At 45.3% G+C, this 16,097-nt stretch overlaps 1 protein-coding gene across 2 annotated transcripts in view; it reads left to right on the top strand.

Moving 5' to 3' along the window:
- Positions 1-16,097, top strand: part of LOC126184823 (proton-coupled amino acid transporter-like protein pathetic) — a 359,869-nt gene that overhangs the window by 127,795 nt on the left and 215,977 nt on the right. The window contains exon 1 of one of the 2 annotated variants that reach the window (XM_049927416.1): positions 12,350-12,429. The exons of the other annotated variant lie outside the window; for it this stretch is intronic. The gene's annotated coding sequence lies outside the window, so the exon portion shown is untranslated. Of the gene's footprint in view, positions 1-12,349; positions 12,430-16,097 lie in introns of those variants that run through there. 2 annotated transcript variants of the gene reach the window in all.

Here is a 16,097-nt window from a genome sequence, read left to right as displayed (position 1 = left end):
CGACTATGCCTAGCAACAATGTGATCTCTTACTGCCGATTATTGCCTCAAAAGTGCTCCGTGTTAAATGAGGCTTGGCTTTCGCTAGCTCTGATATGGAAGTAGTGCTGTATTTTTTAAAAATTTTCGTCCTTCTTAGCGCGTGTGCACTTTCCATCATGGTGAAAGCTCGTGAAGGAGAAACAGTGCATCGAGTCTTAGACAACGAAGGCCTAAACAACACTGAATTTGCAAAGAGAGTAAACTCTTCGAGGTCAGCTGTGAGACGAAATCTACAGAAACTGAAAATGGAAAATTTACGACGAAGCGGACGTCCACTCTTTTCTTCGTCCTGGGAGGACAGAATACATTGTCGACAATGCAGGAAAAACAAGTGTGCTACGTCAGTGGAAGTGGCAGAAGAATGGTAAGAGGCAACAGCAGTTGATACCAGCTCATCAGTTGTTAGGAAAAGATTCTGTGCAATGGGAATGTTGGCTAGAGTCGCCAGGAAGAAGACATTTTTAATTGCTTCAAAGAGGAAAAGGAGACTGGCCTAGGACAGATTGCACGTAAACTGGACAAAAGAACCTTGGAAAATTGTAGTATTTTCAGGTGAGAGCCCATTTTCCACGGTGCGTGACAGACAACAGGTCAACAGGTATGAATACAATGAAAAATTGTATCCTGAGTGCCTTGTCAAACCATAACGTGCTCCATCGGTAATGATGTGGTGAGCAATAACATGCCAAGGTGTTGCAAGCCTACTCATTGTTCAGGGAACAAGAACAGTGATCAATACGAAGTTGTGATTCTGCGCTGTCTGATGTTCACTGCACGTGATAGTTTCTCCAATGCGCAGTGGATTTTCCTACAAGATCTGGCCTCATGCCACAAAAAAAGGTGAGTTTTGGTTATTCTAACTTGGCCATACAATTCCCATTGTTACTGCTATTATTTCAAATTCGCTCTGTCATGACTGAACTGGGTATCAGAGAATTTCCGTGGCAGAAAATTCGGTAGACCTTAATCCAATTGAGATATTGTGGCGACTGGTTGGGAGATGGGTTCAGAAGAAGAAGCCTGCAACAAAACAGAAGCTGCTGGAGGGGCCTGTGAAAGTGTGGCACCACGAAGTTAACATTAGTACCATCAGAAAATTGATCGACTGTCCGCCCCATTACCTGAATGGTCAGCGCGTTGGATTGCCACGCACGGGGGCCCAGGTTCGATTCCCGGCTGGGGAAGGAGATTTTCTCCATCAGGGACTGGGTGTTGTGCGGTCCTCATCGTCATTTCATCCCCATTGTCGACGCGCAGGTCGCCCAATGTGGCGTCGCACTCATAAGACCTGCACTTGGTGGCCGAACTTCCCAACTGGGAACTCCCGGCCACTGACGACATACGCTCATTTCCATTGATGGACTCCGTGCCCAACAGGGTGAAGGCTGTTGTAAGGACCAAGGAAGGTCCAACAAAATACTAAGTTCATTTAAAGTGTGACTACTGAGTAATGTACTTGTGATACACAATATTTTACACTATGGCCAAATTAAATGGAAATTTCATCAAAATATTTGATATTTAATTTCGATATCATCAATGACATGGCACGTCATTGTACAGATATAGTATTCCTTCTCACTTGTAGGCGATCCAGCTTTGATAATTATTTGAAATTTGAGAGACAAATGGATTTTTAGAGGTTCTGCACCAAAATTCTGTACGCATGTGCAATACTTTAGAACAGTAGTGTACATGGTGGAGGTATAAATGAAAATTTGTCTCTTACAATAACAGTCGGATTTCACCGCATCAAAAGGAAATGATCGCCTGAACAGTACGTACCAAAGAAACGTAGACATCCCAACACTTTTCTGATCATACAATAGAAATGATGAAAGAGGTCAGAAGTGGCTAGACAAAAAATGACATTAATAAGCGGATGGTTATAGCTACGTGCCGTGAAGTACTGATTGCTATTGTGGCAAAACATACTGCTGTCAACAACATTCGCATTGTGAGGTAAACTACAAATTGTAGATACGAGAGGAAGGTTCTGAAAATACCAGAAAACTGCTACGAAATCTGTGCCACCGCAACGGCTGAAGTTTCCCAGAAGGCGCCCGCCCGAAGCCGTGATAACAGTTCGCGTGCCACGGCGGCCCGCAAGCGGAGACCGGCTGACTCAGGGACTCTGTGTATGCAGTCTCGCAAGTTATCGCCGCTTCCCGCAACCCCGCTCTTCTGTCTCATCATTATCAGCATCCCGAGCGCATGCTCATCCATGAGTCGTTACGGTAGTAATACACACTCGAAATCAAGTGTCATATTGTGTACACACTGTCGAAAATGGGAATTAAATTATAACCACTGCTGTTAGTGTTTCTTCCGTGACTGTATTACTTTCGTAAAATAAAGACGAACCACCTTCAGTCACAATAGTCATTGTATTTCAATAAACGTTCAGTCTGATCCTGGTAAGATTACAACTAACCTAAATCTGAAAAAAATCAATGTAGACTGTCAAAGCACCTGAAGATGAGCCCTAGTGCTCGACTGAAGGTAGTTATTCTTTATTTTACGAAAATGAAAATTGTTGCATCTTGAACGCTTTGACTCCGAAAGCTACGAAATATGCTCCAGTATTTCCGTGCCAGTACATCTACATCTACATCTACATTTATACTCCGCAAGCCACCCAACGGCGTGTGGCGGAGGGCACTTTACGTGCCACTGTCATTACCTCCCTTTCCTGTTCCAGTCGCGTATGGTTCGCGGGAAAAACGACTGTCTGAAAGCCTCCGTGCGCGCTCTAAACAGGTTAGTTAAAATTTAGTCAATACACGAGACTGACAACAGTATTTTCAGTACAGGAAAAAGCCATTCGTACACATGAAGAATGGTGCAAGTGCATTATGGCTATTGAGTGTGTCCAGCGTTTCTGACTCTTTTCAGACAGCGATCGCCGCGCGGGATTAGCCGAACGGTCTGAGGCGCTACAGTCATGGACTGTGCGGCTGATCTCGGCAGAGGTTCGAGTCGTCCCTAGGGCATGGGTGTGCGTGTTTATTCTTAGGATAATTTAAGTTAAGTAGCGTATAAGCTTAGGGACTGATGACCTTAGCAGTTGAGTCCCATAAGATTTCACACACATTTGAACATTTTGAACAGAAAGAGATCGCAACACAGCGTGTCCAGATGCGCCCGTGCAGTTTCCCACCATTTACGAACTTTCTTAGAAAAGTCGAATCTTTGGCATGAGGGTCATGAGACCATCACACCGACATATCGCACAGTTGGCTGTACTACGAAGACTGGAGAGCGAGTGCTGGTGGGATGGAGTCAGAACTACAATGTGGCAAGTGCAGTAGGATTGAACTTTCCAGAAGGTCTACACCACGCCAAGCGGTTAAAGGCGCTACAGTCTGGAACAGTGACCGCTACGGTCGCAGGTTCGAATCCTGCCTCGGGCATGGATGTGTGTGATGTCCTTAGGTTAGTTAGGTTTAAGTAGTTCTAAGTTCTAGGGGACTGATGACCTTAGAAGTTAAGTCCCATAGTGCTCAGAGCCATTTGAACCCGTCTACACCACAAGTAGGTCGTAGAATTGTCCAGTTGGTTCTGACAAATAGACGGATGACAACAGATGACATCTGGGTAAAGCTTACACAGGAGGAATGTCACAACGAACCATTGGAAACGAAGCTGAGTTGAGCTCTTTAGTTGCTGTGCGTCGTTTACCATGCCACAGGTAACACATAACTTGCATAGTGTACAGCCAGAGTCAACTGGAACACTGAGTGGCCGTCTGTGGTGTTCGGCGATGAGTTCGCTTGTGTTTCTGGCGTCCGTTCTACGACAGCTTGTTCGTAGACGACCTCGTGAAAGGTCACAGAAATCAGTGATTCTCGAGACTCTCATGTGTCCGACTCTGGGAATCGTGGTGTGCGGCGCTACTCGATACAACAGGACTGACTTGGTAGCAGTTGCAGGAAGGTTGAATGCTCGACAGAATGTAGAAAGAATAGTGAACACTGTTGTCGTTACCTTCACGAGCAGAGCACGAAACGGTATATTCTAGCAAGATAACGCAAGATCTCACAACACTGTTCACATCACGAACTCCGTGAAGAGTGTACTGATCACTAACAGACGTGGATGGTTCCTGATGTCACTCGTAGAACGTACCTGCGGGGCTGTGGGAAGATATATACTTGCATACCAGACCACAGCCATCAAAATTCATGAAGTGACATAGCATGCCTTTCTCGCGTGCTAAGAAATTCCTCTAGATGAATTCGGAGGCTGCTTGCTTCCATTCCATTACGAAAAAAAAGTGTTTTCGTGCCCTCGGGGTCACAACTCATAGTGGTGTTGATGATGGACGTTAGTTCCGTGCCGGCCGGAGTGGCCGTGCGGTTCTAGGCGCTACAGTCTGGAGCCGGGCGACCGCTACGGTAGCAGGTTCGAATCCTGCCTCGGGCATGGATGTGTGTGATGTCCTTAGGTTAGTTAGGTTTAATTAGTTGTAAGTTATAGGCGACTGATGACCTCAGAAGTTAAGTCGCATAGTGCTCAGAGCCATTTGAACCACTTCTGTTTGTTCCGTTTAGAACGAAAGATTAATACTCGTTATGTGAATAACATCTTCAAAACTCTTGATAAATATCGCAGTGGTGCTTGATGGTGCAACACTTTCTACTTTCGTCAGCGTATTACGTCCATCCAGTAAGACTTTGAGTAGTCAACAGGTTCCCTATTTCGACGTTAGATTCCGGTGTTAACCCCTTTCATGACTTGGTCAACTGTTTAGGAGCTGCTCGAACAGTGTTTGAACACTTAGCGAAGTGTATAGTGTTTCTGACTTACTTTATTTGATGTCTGTTTCGGTAGAAGTATTCAGGATTTGTGACTGCACACATTCTGAGATGTAGATCACTTAATGGATGAAACTTTCGACATTTTGCTTAAATACAATATAATAAAATGACTTTAGATTAAAAAGAATTATTGTATTACAGAGATCATAAAATAACATAACCTAAGTAAGTGTCATCCGTCTGAAGTGCAAGTGACGGCAGGGAGAGTGCGTGCGTGTGTGTGTGTGTGTGTGTGTGTATGCGTGCGTGTGTGTGTGTGTTGTGTAAGATTTTAGAGTCATGTTTGTGAGCCGGCCGGAGTGGCCGAGCGGTTCTAGGCGCTTCAGTCTGGAACTGCGCGACCGCTACGGTCGCAGGTTCGAATCCTGCCCCGGGCATGGATGTGTGTGATGTCCTTAGGTTAGTTAGGTTTAAGTAGTTCTAAGTTCTAGGGGACTGATGACATCAGATGTTTAAGTCCCATAGTGCTCAGAGCCATTTGAACCATTTTTTTTTTCATGTTTGTGTTGTTGATGACAATGAGAGAAAGGGTGAGAGTGAAAGTCGGTACCGCCACATAGGCTGTTCCTTTAGAATAACACCATGTGGCGCGCCGAGCACAAATACCCATCGACACTAGCTCATGCACTCATTGCATTTGACCCTGCTCCGGACATAGGTGCCAAGGCATGGTTCAAATGGCTCTGAGCACTATGAGAGTTAACTTCTGAGGTCATCAGTCCCCTAGAACTTAGAACTACTTAAACCTAACTAACCTAAGGACATCACACACATCCATGCCCGGGGCAGGATTCGAACCTGCGACCGTAGCGGTCACGCGGTTCCAGACTGGAGCGCCTAGAACCGCTCGGCCACTCCGGCTGGCTGTCAAGGCATGGTGATCGGTAACAGTACGTCGCAACCCTTTCCCCCTTGTCGGGTTTACCATTTGAGCAGGCGAATTACAGTCGAGCGCCACCACAAAGCCGTGGATTAGCGACCTCGTCTAGGGGGTGGATCATGAAGATGATAATATGAAGTAACAGAATCCGTTTTCTTTTTGTGGGAATGTTGGAATACCGACATGTACATGAAAGCAGAGTTGCAGTCTTACATTAGACTAGACCACATTCCTCGTTTTCGCTGTTATTGCGGTGCTACTGATAAGGCAGTGTAAATAGTTACGTGCGTTTGACTGTGTGAAGTGAGGTGGGGTGGGGTGAGGTACGCCCGTGAGGTGACATTCCGCGCCGCGCCACCTGTCTGCGGTCGCAGTTTGCTGTCGACACTGTTTCTCTCGCTGCATATTTATTGCTCCGTCAGTTGACATACTCGTATTGTTTGTTATCTGCCTCCTCTGAGCCGTTTTCCTCGTTAGTCGCGCCTCCTCTGAGGCAGTTTGGTTCCAGCAGTCGCTGGGAACACGAACGTTAAATAACACTTCAGCCACAGACGGTATTATGGTCATTCGGCCGTAATTTCTGACGGAATTCGCGCACGGAGTAGCCAGGTGTTCGTTACGACTCATTTTTTTGCTGCCGTTCATTGAGGTAAGGAATACACCCCGCTTTTCTACGACAGTAGCTGTTGGAAGCAATTAATCTTTTTGTCTCTGTCATAGCACTTTCCTTGGCTTGCTTCGAAACATAATTGAATGCAAAAGGAATTGTTAGAGATTTGGACAAAATGACTACTTGCGGTAATGAACGTATAACGACGGACATCGCCCGAATTCTGAGACCCAATGCTGTGATCGTAATAATTCGGTGACAATACGAAAATGTGGCAGTAATGCTCGGTGAACACAAGGGGAATCCGTGGAAGAAATACGACGTAGTTCTCTCGAAAAGCTCTTGGGTAAATTTAGCATCCATTTGAAGATGGCTGTGCGGCGATTATGCTACAATCACCGTGTATCTCGCGTAGGGACCTTGAGAAAGGTCAGAGACAGTAGGGAGTCTGCAGAGGCATACAGACAGTCGTTTTTTCGCTCAGTCCTCGGACGGGATAGGGAAGAACATTTATGATACTGGATCGACGCACCCTCCGCCATACCCTCTACAATGGCTTACGGAGTATTTATGTAAACGTGGAAAACTAACTTCAGAATGTGACATTTAACATTATATTCGGCAGCTGTCTTCACCCCAGTCCAAGCGTCCTCTAACTACGTCCAGAGTCTGATGCTATTTCAGAGAACAGTGTCGTCAGCGATCCGCCGACGTCGCAGAGTCTATGAATTTGAGGACGTAGGTGACGCAGTTGTAGTGATTACTGAAAATTTGCACCCCGATTCCCTGTTTATAGCGAGCATTCGCTGTAACCGTTTGGCCCTCTTAGCACACCTCTAGGCTTGACACAAATTTTCGTTATCACCAGACACTTTACACTGACACCATTTCGTATCATTGCACCTAAGTGGTTTATCGCCATTCATCCATTCATAACATTTCAACAAATTTAATTCCCTCCATTTTAAGAGAAGCAGTATTTTTCATATACGCTTTTCATAACAAAAAAACTTCTATAACTATAAAGATTTATCAACAGCAGCCCTCGAGCAAACATGATTGTAGCCCTGGTGTCTGGAACGCGGAGAGCACTACAGAAAGTTAATATAAATCCGGACCAATGACTTTATCTTAGAGTCTGAGTGAGAGCAAGCCGTAACTCCCTTCTATTGGTATCTGTTTTTTGCTAACATAATGATAGGGCCGGCCGTTGTGGCCGAGCGGTTCTAGGCGCTTCGGTCTGGAACCGCACTGCCGCTACAGTCGCAGGTTCGAATCCTGCCTCGGGCATGGATGTGTGTGATGTCCTTAGGTTAGTTAGGTTTAAGTAGTTCTAATTCTAGGAGACTGATGACCTCAGATGCTAAGTCCCATAGTGCTTAGAGCCATTTTGAATAATGATAGGCTTTCGACACTACATTGTTTGTAATTCATAATACGCGTTCATATTTGTCTCAAACTACATAACATTATTACGTAAACACAGAAGAGACATTGGCAAAACAACTGAAAGTTAAAAGGGCTTCATCAGTTGTGGTGAACGACTTGCTCAATCATGCGAATTTAATAAACATTGTCTGTCCAAAAAATTGCGAGACTGATGATTTTATTTGTAGCGTATAAGCAAAGTCAGCTGGGAGCAGGCAGTCTTAAGTAGTTGAAGTGCGACTGTGATGTGTCAACGTTTGTTGTGTCACAGATCGCAATGGGGCAACATCTCTAAGTTAACTATTCAAGGCACTCTCCAGAATGTTCTCAAGAAGAGAATAGTGTGTGTAAAGTTCGGCTTGTGCACCTTGAATTCCGAACAAAAACAACGACGCTTGGACGCCTGTCGCGACATGATTGGAATGAAAAACGCGGACAGCTCTTTTCTGGCAAAAACCTTCACGGCTGATGAGACTTGAACTTATCGACATGAATCCAACTTAAAACGGTGAAGTGCAGAAACTCACTTGAAGGGCCAACGCTTTGACGACATTCAAGCTAATGTGACGCACGACTTGAACAGCGTCCAAAAGAAGAATTTTTCTGACAATTTCACTTTATTGTATGAATATTCTATGCATTGTACTCAAGTGCGCGGAGACTATGTCTCAAGTTTCCGAACCACCAACAATGATTCTCTTTTTTTTTATTAATTCGTCTCGAAACTTTTTGGACTGACGGGGTATGTGTTATTCATGGAATATTTCTTCGGCACTAGAAAGAACATAGACACATTACAAACTGAAATACACAGTATTAATGTTGCACAATATTTACTTTATACCTCGCTCTGAAACGGCTTTTTAGCTTTCTAGGCCAGCATTAGCAACGACTGAAGAGATGTTAACACAACAGACAGCTTCTAACTGTAAATAGACTGTCATTTTCAAAGATATGTGACTGTTTTACGCCCATATACACAATGACTGTTTTACGCCCATGTACACAAATTACGATGCCTCATTTTATGTGGGTACAAAACAAGAAATATTCTGTAATAACGCATTAAGTGATTTAAACTCTAAAGATATGAAGATGAATTCCTAAACCCACTGACTGACTGACGTAAAAGTATTGTACGAAACAGGTGGTGCAGATATTGGTTAAGATCGCTCAGCTATACACAAACTGGTAAACTGTCAATGACCATATTGATAAGGATCCTCCCAGCCAGTTGTGCGTGTTAAAGCACCACTTTCGGGACAGGGAGATACCCAGGCGTCGGATCGGACCACCCGACGGATTAACATTGAGGGCCGGTGTGCCGGTCAGTCTTCACGTGATTTTTAGGCGGTTTTCCACATCCTACTAGGTGAATACCGAGCTTGTACCAAAGTCCCGCTCAACCACGATATTATTGCCCTGGTCGTTATCGGAAACACGCGGTGACGTTACAGAAAACAAGTAGAGTGGCGGCTAAGAAAAACACATACTACTATCAATGCTTTCAGGTCTGTTGTATATACAGTATATTATCAACACCGATTACGCCGTAACTCAAGGTAAGCCGACCGAAGCACCCTCACACTCAGGTGCAATAATACTGTGGTCAACTACTACACGAGTTGCAAACATTTACTAAACTTTCGCTTACTTTCTTGTGAATTACAGTACCCACAGAGACAGCTGGCTTACTCTTATTCCGTCCTGGCAGGGGGGAGGGGAGGGAGGTAACGGGATGGCTACAGGAAGGGCATCCGGCCACCCCTTAAACTAACCACGCCAAATCCGTTAATAGCCGTGCCGACCCTGCGCCGATGCATGACAAAGGCACAAGGAAAATAAAAAAAAACTTACTGATAACCATATCGAAATAGACACAAAGAAGTTCGAAGAAATAAATGTAATATTACGTTCAAAGATTAGAAGTACAGGAATATAAGGCTCAAAACCCAACTGAGTATTGGCACAGACCACCATTTTACGATTATATGTACAAAACGTTTTTCTTCATCATAAAAAAACATGCCTATTATAAATAGTATATCGGTCCACCATTTATCACAACGCATTGACTCCTTCCTCTCTTCTGCCCCCCTTACTTTTGCCTGTTCATCACTTTCACCAGTAATTTTGTGCATACAAGAGCCATTTGAAAAATCCTGCACATTGCGCTTGCTTGACTGTTACGGTGGCGTGTTCAAGTTGAAATTCATGTCAGTTTAGAGCAACATTTTAGGTATCACGGTTGCATATGTGGTTGCTGGTTTCGCTTGGCTGCGCCGTGAGTAATTCAGTTGTAAAATGGAAGCTGAAACCGAGTTAGGTTTATAGCGAAATATGGGAAAGAGTGTCATTGAAATGATACAGGATTTGGGCTGGACATCATTAAAAGAAAGGCGTTTTTCATTGCGACGGAATCTTCTCTCGAAATTCCAATCACCAACTTTCTCCTCCGAAGGCGAAAATATTTTATTGACACCAACCTACATAGGAAGAAACGATCACCACGATACAATAAGGAAAATCAGAGCTCGTTCTTTCCGCGCGCTATACGAGATTGGAATAATAGAGAATTGTGAAGGTGGTTGGATGAACATTCTGCCAGGTACTTAAATGCGATTTGCAGAGTATCCATGTAGATGTAGATGAGGTCGGATTACATGTAGCGACCAGCGTTCCTACATTAAAATCAAATCCTAACGTGGAAAGAAACGTACGGAAATTTTCAACGCTTTGAGGGAGGTGTGTGGGAATAGTGTAGTGGGTCGTAGCACAATATCACGGTGATCTCGTTTCCGTGAAGGTAGGGTAAGCACAGAGCACAATCCAAGAAGTGAAAGACCGTCAACTTCAACAGACGACATCTATCATATTATTGTTAATAGCATTCTGAGAGAGGATCAACGACAATCATGTGAGGAAATTGCATAGGAGGCCAGAAGCAGCTTCTGCAGAATGTTTTGAGCCAGAAAATTAGCAAAGAAGGCCTGATGCGAGTAAACAGACAGCTCAACAGTGAAGGTGCCCTATCCGGAACACAGAAGATTCCAAAACATTGGAGAGCTGTAATAAGCAAGAATGAAGATTATATTGAAGCCATGGAAATGTATTCCGTAAAATAATTATTTTCTTTAATTCTACCTTACAGTATGCAGAAGTTTTGGAATGGCCCTCGTTTAATATAGAAGTCGGTGACGGTAATCACTTGGTGTTTTGTGGAGGTGGTGGAGGTGAACGGCAATATCATCAATCTTATGGTATACTGGTTTGGTGGCGTTAGCGCTTCCAGTGCCGTCAAGCAAGTCTGAATGACGAAGAACGAAACGGCAGACCACCTCTCTATGAGGAACCGCAAATCTCAAGAGAAGTGGAGGCCCTGGTGTCAGAAGACCGACGTATCACGTAGTAGAAGAGGTGGAAATCCTTCACGGATCAGTTTTCAACATGTTACACGACATTATGAACATAACAAACCCCTCCGCCTGCTGGGTTCAACTGTTCATAACCCACTGAAACAGCCCCCTGGATGGAGACTGCAGTGGAGGAAATGTCGCAGCTTCGCAGCTGCATTAGGGCAATTCAGATGGCTTCTCTATCCGTCTAAGACAAAGGAGTAAAGCGAGCACTGGAAACATGTTGATTCATCACTGTCGAAAAACACGAAGTCCCAACATCGGACAAGGTGATGCTTAGCTTTTTTTGGGACTGCCACGGCTATGCACGTAAGGGATAAACCGTCCCTGGCGAATACTACCTGACGAGGTTACGGGAGGATGTAAATGGGAAGCGTCGTAGAAAGTTGCCAGAGACGGTACTGTTGCTCCAGAACGCTCTAGCTCTATTCCCCACAGAACACAGCCACACGTGCTGCATGTTTGGGCCATCAATTGCCTCACCTCCCTTGTGATCCTGCCATGGCATCCAGTGGCTTCCTCCTCTTTCCTCGGAAGAATAAAACACTGCGTGTCAGACATTCTCACAAAGGCGACGACGTGATTTTCGAGGTGGAACGTGTCCTCAATAGCCACATTGCAGACTGCTACAACCGAGGCCGCGGTCACGTCTTTAATCGTTTGGGAAAAAAATATGTCGCAACGACGAGTGAATATGTAGAGAAGGATTATCATTATCACAATATCGTACTCGCAGATTGAGTTTTTTCGAGGTTAAAATTGAAACTTAATGAGTGCCCCTCATATGATTGTTACATTCCATCAACATTGCGGAGAAACTGGCGCACAGTCTAGATTCGATAAGTTTACGTCCCACCTGCCATACTCTGATCGAGTAAATATTACCAGTAACACTTTATTCTACCGCTGAGATTCGAAACGGCTACCTCCAAGTCGACCACCAGTGCTGAAACGTGCGTCAGTGTGCGCAGTTACGTAGGTCGGTACTCCTCACGGATCGATGGGTCCATCAGATTGCGTAATACGACGTTTTTATTGTAAACGACCAACGTCTTGCCCGTCAAAGGGTATCGCCAGATAGGGCAGGCTGCAGATATGGTTTCCATGGTAACAGCAGCAGATAGCCCGCGTGGCCCCGGCCACCGGCCAGTCCCCCAGGGCGGGCAGTGGCGGCTGGCGGCTGTGCAGTTTACCGGCACATCTCAGAGGCGCGGGCAATCTCCGCCCCACACTGGTCAGTTCTTTCGCTCTCTGTTGACTTCCAGCTGTCTGTCCTGCGAACGCCGTTGGCCGTCACCTCCTAAATGTCGCTGACAGGGCTACTTTTTTTTAAATAATATACGGGCTGTTCCAGGAGGATAGTCAATACTCAGGGATATGACAGCACCGATCATTCGAAGCAAAAAAGTCTAGTAAATATGGCTTCTAAAATACATACCTTAAACGCTACAGTATCTTCGATACTGTGAAACAAATCTCTTCAACTGTAATCTCTTTGCTTTCAATATTTTAGGAGAAGGGACGACGGACAAAAACAAGGAAAAAATGTCCAATAAACATGGGCTGTATAGCCCATATTTTAAGAGCTACGGCCACTTCTTCGTTAGAGGAAATGTGTTTTGCAGTAGGAAAGACGAGCAACTGCTCATATCTCTTAATGTATGCATCTTAGAGCTCATGTTTACTAGAATTTTGTACTTCGAATGATCGTTCCTGCCACATCCCTGAATGTTGACCATTGCTCCTGGGACACCCTAAGTTTAGTCTAGCAAAGTTTCATGAAAATAAACCATCTTTTTCCATTTGGAGTGCACATTTTACTGGAACTTGTCGACACGCTTTTACTTCATTTACTGATTATTTAAGTGAACATATATAATTGTTGAAATATCGGAAGTTTATCACCTGCAGATTACAAGTGAACAACCGCGCTGTGTCAACTTCTTTTATTTTCTAAAGCCAGCAGGAGCTGTCCTGAAACCGGCCGACACTAACTCAGTTGGCACACTGTATTGTAAACTGTAAGTACTGATAGTGTCGTACTTCTCCGAGTGCTCGGGTGAAAAGGAAGAGTCGTACAGCATGTTGGCTGGAAGAGTGTGGACAGTTGTTCAGCCGCTTAATCGTGAAGAATCTCTTCCTTCGGACGCAGTGGCTCTATTCCTTCTCACCGCGTTGAAGGTGAAAAGAGGGAGTGTGGGCAAAATCCATTTCTCTCACCTAACACCAGCGGGCCAACCACGTCCGGTATCCACGTCCTGCGACGGATCACTTTCAACAGTGAGAGTTTTGGGTGAACTTAGGACACTGACCTACGATCGGATTGTCGAGAAATCTACTTCGCCATATCTCGTGCACTTGCCGGCCAAATACCAGTGTTGTTAATGTCGCCGTGGCGTCGCTACCTCCAGATCAATGATACTCCACTGCAGTGCTTTGTTTATCTAACTTAGGCGAATAATACTTAGCAGTTCGACGGTAAAAGGTGAGTTAAAAAGCGCCGCAATTAATATAACGCCAACTACTTTCTATTTTTCTTTCTTAAAATTTTCGTACGTGATAACTATTTGTGATGTGATCACACACGTTCACGACGACTATTGAAATGATAGTTTTTGGGCACCAGCGTTAGCACCTCCTGCTGGCTTGACTAGTGTGAGGCTTTCGTTAGCCTCCAGGTCAACTAAAACTCCTATTCTTTTCTAACTGATCGCATCGCGAATTCACCTGACCCCCAAGGCCGGTGATATCGCTGCGCATACTGCATCCACGCAGATGTTCTTGTGACCTTGCTGGTGCCTTGCAGTATTAACACAACGATGATTACGACTTCAGTGAGATAACGACATTAATTCGTTTGCTTCTGAATAGCAATGATAAAGCCGTTTACATTAGTCGTCAAATACCTTTGCAAGTTGAAATTAATTCTTCTTTTCTGGCTTCAGTCGCCTAATGCTGCAACATTCGAATTTTATCACGGATTTAGCCTTATTTTTGTATTCGTTTCCCAACTTGTTCAAATTCATATTCTCTTCAAATTTCGTTACACAACGACTTCCGAATCATCCAGTTTACTACACCTGCGAGTGTGTCCTCGTTTGTACGGAGCTGCACTCATTACGTTTTTAATCGGTAAGGTCATAATGCCTTTCATGACGCTATGATAACTTATCGTTGCACTCTAAGGGCCAAGCAGGCCGTTTAGCTACAGGGAAACATTAGTATAACCCATTCTTACTTTCGGGAGAAACAAGACGAAACGAACTCTGTAGGTTCATCTTGTCAAGCAGCATAGAGTTACTGGTGTTGGAAACGAAGGTACTGTCACCATTAAAAGTGCCTTTCGGTAATAACTGGATGTAATTCCAACTGTGGAAAGCCTTCTTCCTGCTCGCATTTATCAACAGATGCGAAATTCGTGCACTCGTTGCTTCCGACACTGCAGCGACAAACTTTCTAAACTATTATGAGCGGACTGTGTCAATAGTTATACACTCATGTTCAGAAAAAAAAAAATCAGAACACCTTGAACGACTGGAGATAGGGCGTTCACATTTACAGGAATGTACATTAGCATGTTGTGCAGAAATGATTAGCACTTCAGTCACCGCGCTTCAGCATGTGTCCTGTTACCTAGTAAGCACAGGGTTCGCCATGGGTCCTGAAAACTTGTTCCACGCGTGATAGCGACGATGCGTATAAGGTTCGAATAGCTCCCTGTCGTATAGCCATCCTTGCTGCATTTACCTGGTTCCAAACTTTATCTGTGGTGGTTGGCACTGGGTAACAGCGTCGCACCCGTCATTTCACCATATCCCACACATTATCGACCGTTGACATGCGTAGTGATCTGGCGTGTTCGTGCAGCAACATGTGGTCGTGCATTGTCTTGCTGAAAAATGGCGTCTGGGATTTTGTGCAAAAAGGATATGGCTATGGGTCGCAGGATGTCATTCGCGTAGGTCATACTGGTCAGAGTGCCCTGGGCTCGCACCAGCTGTGATTTGTGGTTGTACCCAATAGCACCGCGCACCATAAGGCCTCGAGTTGGCACTGTATGAGTCACTGTGGTGCCACTCCCCCTGTCGGCGTCGAACCAAAATGCGTCCATTATTTTCAGACAAACAGAACGTGGATTCGTCCGAACACAGTATCTGATGCCATTCTGTCCGCAGTGACGTCATCCCATACAGCATTGCCGTCTAGCATGTTTCTATACGTTCGTCAAAGGTAGGCGGGCCCGCCCGGTTGGCTGTGCGGTCTAAAGCACGGCTTTCCGGGCGGGAAGGAGCGCCTGTCCCCGGCACGAATCCGCCCGGCGGATTTGCGTCGAGGTCCGGTGAGCCGGCCCGTCTGTGGATGGTTTTTAGGCGGTTTTCCATCTGCCTCGTCAAATGCGGGCTGTTCCCTTTATTCCGCCCCAGCTACACTATGTCGGCGATTGCTGCGCAAACAAGTTCTCCACGTACGCGTTCACCACCATTACTCTACCACGCAAACATAGTGGTTACACTCGTCTGGTGTGAGACGTTCCCTGGGGGATCCACCGGGGGCTGAACCGCACAATAACCCTGGGGGACGGAGCCTCTCCGTCGTTTCTAGGTCCCCGGTTAACATAACATAACGTAACATAAGGTAGGCGGAGAAGTGACTGACTCGCACCTAATCTATGCCGCATTAAACGGCGACGGACTGTCACGTCTAATAGTGTACGATGTGTTCCACTGTTCCACTGTTGCACCAGAACCGAGGACGCAGATCTGTGCTGCAGTGCCATTCGGATGACGTGTCGATCTTCTCGTGGGGTGTTGCGACCTGACCCATCTCGCCGTGTTCTACGACCCTCCGCTAACCATTCTGCACACACCGGGTTGCACTGCTGAAACACTTCGTCCCACACGA

Source organism: Schistocerca cancellata, chromosome 1 (genome assembly GCF_023864275.1).
Source record: "Schistocerca cancellata isolate TAMUIC-IGC-003103 chromosome 1, iqSchCanc2.1, whole genome shotgun sequence".
Classification (NCBI taxonomy): domain Eukaryota; kingdom Metazoa; phylum Arthropoda; class Insecta; order Orthoptera; family Acrididae; genus Schistocerca; species Schistocerca cancellata.
This window is presented reverse-complemented; position numbering and strand designations above follow the sequence as displayed.